The following is a 7,672-nucleotide window of genomic DNA, read 5'->3' as shown; positions in this document are numbered from 1 at the left end:
GATGTAACAACAGGTGGTCTTTTTAATCCACTATCCAGAGTCAGGAACAGATGAAGTTAGGTCTGCTACTGTTCAGTGATTAAATATATATACTTCTGTGAATATATGAACCATTTCCTTCAAAAATAAACTGCTCACATTCTGGAGATAAACTTTGTAAGGACTGTGTGTGTTTTGTGTAAATAGTTTCTGAAAAAAGTGTCCAGCTCAAACGCTGATTGTTGTTGTAAATGAGCGTTCTAAATGAGGGTTCTAAATGAGGGTTCTAAATGAGGGTTCTAAACGAGGGTTCTAAACGAGGGTTCTAAACGAGCGTTCTAAATGAGGGTTCTAAACGAGGGTTCTAAAGGAGCGTTCTAAAAAAGCGTTCTAAATGAGGGTTCTAAACGAGGGTTCTAAACGAGCGTTCTAAACGAGGGTTCTAAATGAGCGTTTAAATGAGGGGTTATATATATATATATATATATATATAGCACAACACAATCATCCTAACCGGAAAAAATGTAGGCTACATTTGTCGTAGCGCTAACTGAAGAAAGATTGACCCAACACAAGCAGTCATATTTTCTAACTCTCGGCTGACGTAAACTACAATATGAATTAGCTAATTGCAATTACTATGTCTAATTAATCACATCACGGGGTGAGCTCACCATTGATCGAAATAATTAGGTAAAACACTTTCTAGAAATGGAAAGTTATCCGAGATTAGTTTCAGCACGCAGCCATGCATTTTCCCCTCACAGAAACCGAAGATAATAAAAGACAAGATGAGTTCGGTCTGTTTATAGTGTTGAAGGGGTGTGTCATCTACCGTCGTTCACATCCCACCATTCATTTCCGTAAGTCCTCAAAAAATGAGTGAACTCTTACTCACCTCATTTTGTTATAACATCTTTGGTCAAACGGATGATTACGTGAAAATTAGAATGCATTGTATGTCAACAAACATGGCTCCATACACATAGCTTGAATTAGCTTAGCTCATCATAATCAGTATAACCTTCAAATAAGTATTTTACACACATAATATGTGCCCATTACAATCTATGCAAGAATCGGAATGCATGATTTGTCACCCAGAATTGAAAACATGTGAATAAAACAGTAAATACACAAATAATTACCTCACAAAACATTTTCTGATGGTGATTTATTGATACAAGTGACGCATGCCGGCAGTCAATCACGTCCCCTCTCACTCTGAGCCATTCAGTGTTGTTGTTTATGTATGTAGCTAGTGAGCTAAGCTGTAGCATTAGCAATGTCTTTCAAAAGGAGACAACTCACAAATGTGGAAATTATGGAGATTTTTGTTAAAATTCTGACAATGAGTCTGAGTATGAAAGTCAGGAATCAGATTCTGACAGTGAGGAGCTGCCCCCCCCCCTTGTAGCCATTGAGAACCCTGAATCTGACGTTCCCTTGTCCACTGACCAAGTACCAGGTCCCTTTGAAGATGCTGGTGGTGATGGAGGGAGACCGACAGTGGATGAAGTACAGGAGTTCTGTGGTAGCTGGAAGGCCGCCAGTCATTTCACCCCTCCTGGCCCTGCTGTTTGTTTTGATGAGTCCCAGTCTGGAGTCCATTTCCATCTGAGGCAGAGTGCTTCAAGTTGTTTCTGACAGAGGAGCTGGTGGGAAACATAGTACAGGAGACCAATCAAATCATCAAATGTATTTATAAAGCCCTTTTTACATCAGCCGATGTCACCAAGTGCTGTACAGAAACAGTCTATGTTATGGAAAGAGCAGGTGTCCTTAATGTTTTGTACACTCAGTATATGTTGTGTCTACAAGCTCATTCCCACAGAAAACTGCAGAGGGAAGCAGTACCACCCAGTCAACCATCAGACTCCATTGTGAGACGCCTCACAGAGGATATTCAACCATCATTGCAAATCCAAGATGTCAATATCAACAAGGTGCTGATCAGTAAAGAGAAGAGAGACTAACATTCTAGAATGATCCCTTTTTTTCTGCAGGGTTCTCACAGTGAGAACCAACAGGATTACAATAGAGTGTTCTACGCTGTCTTCATCTGATCCAATTCCAAAGATGACAATTATTTTATGGGATGAGAATTAAGTGGAGTGACTAATCTTAGCTGGTCTGAGAAAACTGATGAGACTTCTCTCCTTTATGTATACATTGGGCCATTTAAAAAAGACACCAATCTGTAAGGCTTCTCTCAAGTGTGTATCCGTTGGTGTGTTTTTACATTTCCCAATCGGGAGAAACTCTTGCCACATTTAGAGAAGAAGTAAGGCTTCTCTCCTCTGTGTGTTCTCTGACGACCCTTTTAGCTCAGCTGTTGATAAAAAACTAAATCTACAGTCAGATCTGTGATAAGGCTTCTCTCCTTTATGATTACCTTGGTGTCTTTTTAACTGGGCCAGTCGAGAGAAACTCTTTCCACAGTCAGAGCAGGAGTAAGGCTTCTCTCCCGTGTGTGTTCTCTGCTGAACTTTTAGGTCAGTTGATGTTGTAAAGCATTTTACACAATCAGAGCAGGAGTAAGGCTTCTCTCCTGTGTGTATTCGTTCATGTCTTTTTAAGTTTCCCTGTCGAGAGAAACTCTTCCAACAGTCAGAGCAGGAGTAAGGCTTCTCTCCTGTGTGTATTCTCTGATGAACTGTCAGAGACCTTGATGTTGTGAATCTCTTCCCACAGTCATTACAGGGATACAGATTCTCTCCAGTGTGTGTTTTAAGGTGTATTTTTAGCTTTGATAGAATTGGGAAAATCTCCTCACAATGTGGGCAGTGGTGAGACCTCTTAGCTCTGTGATCTTCCTGCTGTTGCTCTCTGGATGTAGAGAATGGAGACCATGTTGAGACAATCTCCTCCTCCTCTTCTTCTTTAATGTTGACATTCAGCTCCAGTGTTTGACTGCAGTCTTCCAGCTTCACTGATTCCATCTCTGGATCCTGCAGTGCAAACTGGGCTCCACTGTCACAATCAGGACCCAGTGACTGTAGGTTTGGACTCAGTGTGGAAGGAGAGAGACAGGCTGGGATTGTCCTCACTGTTGACGTTACCGACCTCAGACTGTAGTAATAAAGAGAAAAGGACAGCACAGTTCTTGCGTTTTCCTTATTCTAAAGAATGGTGTGCGCCTACAGGAACTTCCTGTTCCCCCCCACTACTACAGTGCAACAGCGACATCTATTGGACTTCATCCTGAAGTGATTTGTCTGTGTTTCTAGTCTAGAGGTTAACTGATCATTTCATGGTATGACTGTAAACACTGATAAAGTATCATATACATCATGGCTTGGTGTGACTGTAAACACTGATAAAGTATCATATACATCATGTTGGTGTGACTGTAAACACTGATAAAGTATCATATACATCATGTTGGTATGACTGTAAACACTGATAAAGTATCATATACATCATGTTGGTGTGACTGTAAACACTGATAAAGTATCATATACATCATGTTGGTGTGACTGTAAACACTGATAAAGTATCATATACATCATGTTGGTGTGACTGTAAACACTGATAAAGTATCATATACATCATGTTGGTGTGACTGTAAACACTGATAAAGTATCATATACATCATGTTGGTGTGACTGTAAACACTGATAAAGTATCATATACATCATGTTGGTATGACTGTAAACACTGATAAAGTATCATATACATCATGTTGGTGTGACTGTAAACACTGATAAAGTATCATATACATCATGTTGGTGTGACTGTAAACACTGATAAAGTATCATATACATCATGTTGGTATGACTGTAAACACTGATAAAGTATCATATACATCATGTTGGTGTGACTGTAAACACTGATAAAGTATCATATACATCATGTTGGTGTGACTGTAAACACTGATAAAGTATCATAAACATCATGTTGGTGTGACTGTAAAAGGGATTGGTTGGACAACAACAAAATAATCTCAAAATTAAAATTCAAGCATTATACGGCATTTTAAATGACTTGCCTAGTTAAATAAAATAAAACATATGACCATGGTTTGTTTATGTGGTCTATTCAGCATGGCTCTGTTCTGCCCTGCCTTGCCCCCTTGTGGAGCTCAAAAGTTACTTTCTTACTGTTAGAACTCAAATCTGGGATTTTGTCAATGCAATAAACTATTTTTATGTTATTTGTAATATTGTTTTATTGCTATATCCTTATATTGTATTCTAATGAATAATTCCTCTTTATTCTGTACTTTCAGAAACCACAAACAGTATTTGCCAATATCATAACTGGAACTGGACATCTTTCCAGCTGAAGATTGAGGACAGCTTTTGTATGCTAACGTTCTCTCCTTAACAGTTTTACTGGATGGAAACACAGCAAGAAAACACATAGGCCAATATGTAATAGTCGTCTATTTTATTGAAGTATTGGTAGTTGGTTCAACAACAACTTGTTTTACTAGAGGACAAAAAAATGGAATATGCATAACCCATATTTAATATTCATGCAGTGACTGAACAACAACTGCATTTCCACCCCCCACCTCTAAAGGCATAGTATCATGGCAGGTCACCTGTCAAGTCACCTGTCAGGTCAGTCAGTCACTTATTGCTGCAGATGTGCTCAATAATGCTTGAGCTAGGGCTGGGCGATATGGACCAAAAGTCATATCCTGATATATTTAGGCTGAATATCGATATAAGATATATATCCTGATATTTTTTCAGCAAAGTGAGAGCAAATGTTCAGTCAAAGTCAAAGCCAGATATGACATGTCTCAAGTAGTTTTATTGAAAGCGGCTATTTCAGTGAACAGTTAAAATCAAATGAATAAATAATAAACAGGGCTCTTCACCTGGTTCAGATTAAATGCTCAGCTGTTCAAATAACAACAACATGTAAACATAAACACTGTAGAACAACAGGACGACCTTTTTTGAAATCAAAGCTTCATAAGGTGCACATTTAAAATTAAATAAAAATATCTTAAACAAAAATAGCCTATAAAATAGGCCTATCTTTTTCTGAAATAAATATTATATATATTTATGAGAAAAGTCAACTTTTTTTTTAGTTTGACAACTTTAAATGGCTTATTAAAATCAAATTACAGATTTCTTCTCCTTTCTAACAAATCCACAGATGCAAATAACGAACATTACAAAATAATAAACTATGACAAACCCTAGTAAGGGCAGCAATTATATATAAATAAAGAACAAAATAAAGTGCTCAGTTTGAGAAAATGTTTTTTAAACATCAGCCTGAGATTACCATTTGCTTTTTGTTAACTCAATTTCTTATCTGAACAGCCTCAACCAGTTGCACAAGAAACAGACTATCAACTCAATAAACATTTTCCCCCTCTTTTTTACTTTGATAAACAGTAATGCTGTCTTGAGGTAGACATTAGAAGACAAGCGTGTCCTCCTTCGTTTAAAGATTTTGTACGAGAAACACCAGCCTGTCAACGGCATCCGGCTTCAGAGATGCTCTGTGGCAGGTCACGATATTGCCACTGCAGCTGAAAACCCTTTCGGAGGGTGAACTGGTAGCTGGTACCAAGAGATACTTTTTGCCAGGTGGCTCAGAGCTGGAAAGACAACTTCATGATCCTTCCACCACTTGAGGGGATCAGTGTCACTCTCCACACTTGCTGACTGCAAGTAACTTGACAGTTCATTTTCAATAGCCTCCCTCTTGGTTGGTGGCGCAGTGGTGGTGGCTGTGCGCTGCTTGAAGAAGCTTGCCAGTGTCTTAGCTTTTGGTGCCACTGCTGCTTCTCCATCTGCAGGCTCAGGCACAGTTGGCACACGTAGGTAAGGCGGTTGACAGCTGCTCTGATCAGCCAGTAGCGTCTCCACCTCCAAGACAGCTCTGTGCTTCAATGCATCAACTTTTTTCACTTGGGATATAGGTGGCCCTGAAGCGTGGATCCACAAATGAAGCCATCTCCAATAGGTCAGTAGTGGCTGGGTCAGAATACTTGCGGTTGAGGTACTCAACAATGCTGGTCTTGATCGATTTGCAAAGCTCGCTATCACCCTCTTCACATGCCAGGAGACTTTCGTTAAAAAGGTGCAGCACAGGTTTTACATATGATAGAGTGACGTACTCCTCACCTGACAAAGCATCGGTAAAGTCCTGGAGAGGTTTCAGGACCTTTTGGACTGCTTCTAGGACCTCTAAGTCCTGCCAGGTAGGGACAAGGTGCCTGGTCTTTTGTCATTAGACAGGACTTTGGCCAGTGCTCCTTCCTGCTCCAGGACTCTATCATCTGCTGCCTTGATCCCCAGCGGGTGGCAGACTCGGTTATGAGTTGGTGACTTGGCAGACCCAGCTGAATCTGGACTTCAGCAAGATGTCTCCTTTTCTTCCAGCTGTACCAAAAACAGCTTACAATTCTCTTGCACAGAGAAATGGCCCGGGTGACGCGCTTGTCATTCATGCCATGTCCTGTCAGAATCATAAAAAAACTATTAAACAAATGTGCTTATGCGAGAAATTTGACTCTGTTTTCACTTTAACACACTCATACAACTAAGTGCTTTCCAAAATCAAGCTTTAGAAATATTCTACATTAATATTTTCTTGTTTCATAGTTTATTTTTTTAAATCAACGCCAGTCCTAATCATAAATATCAAATATTATATTCATTTATTTTCTGAATTTTAATCCTGTAAGTGATTTTTATGTATTATTATTTGTGTATAATTTATAAATGATGACTATACTGTATGTACATTTACTGATGTTTCGTTCTTGTTGTTGTTCTTAGTATTTATGTTTAGTATTTAATGCTACTTCATATTTCTACTCCACTAAAAACTCCACAATGTTTAGGCCTACCTACGTGTCAACATTAGTTTCTAGTTACTTTGCAGTTGGCTCTTCAATCCAGAGAAAAACTATAGTCTATCATAATAACTAAATATGTTACCTTGATGATATCAACAGGCTAACCAGCATTTTAAAGTCATAATTACCTCACCTTTACCAGCTGTAACATTAAAGTGGTAAACACATCAATGCATCACTAATTCCTAATCCAATAACCTAATAAATATGGTTCTGAAATCTACCATCCTGTATTGTAGCCAAGACAGCAGCATAAAACAAAAAGTTGCAGACAGACACAAAGGAAAATAATGAAAAACTAATATTTTAATATGTTTTTTTCTTTAAAGTAAAATATGTGAATAGTCCTTAATAAAACACTGCACTCCCCAATAGCCAAGTGTAGTCTGACCGAAGCACTGCATCCTCATCGTTCAGCTCCACCGCTCTGACCACGTCGCTCCCGTTGGCGGTTGTTATAGCAACCGGATGCTTTTCTTGGAGTTTCCCAGCTTGCGTCCTGCGAGGCCTCAGCTATATGCTCACCGGTGTGATCCTGGGGGAAATAACTTGTTTTGGAGACACGACGCTGTTTTCATCTCCCCAGTCGTTGAATGAAGTGAACATGTTACGCTTCATGTAAAGGCTCACATTGTCCTGCTCGACCCACATATCGCTGGTCAACGCCAAAATGGGTCCCGTTAGCGAGCCGGTCAGCAAGGCTCTGCCTGACTTCAGTGGACATTTGTGGCAGTGCTTCTCGTGTAAAGTAGTTGGGAAGCTCATATCTCGGGTCCATAGTTTTCAGTAGCTTTTTGAATCCGACTTGTTCCACAGTTGCAACAGGGACCATATGTTTAGCAATGTGATAGGACACCG

Source organism: Salmo salar, unplaced genomic scaffold (genome assembly GCF_905237065.1).
Source record: "Salmo salar unplaced genomic scaffold, Ssal_v3.1, whole genome shotgun sequence".
Classification (NCBI taxonomy): Eukaryota; Metazoa; Chordata; class Actinopteri; order Salmoniformes; family Salmonidae; genus Salmo; species Salmo salar.
Note: the sequence above shows the minus strand (reverse complement) of the source record.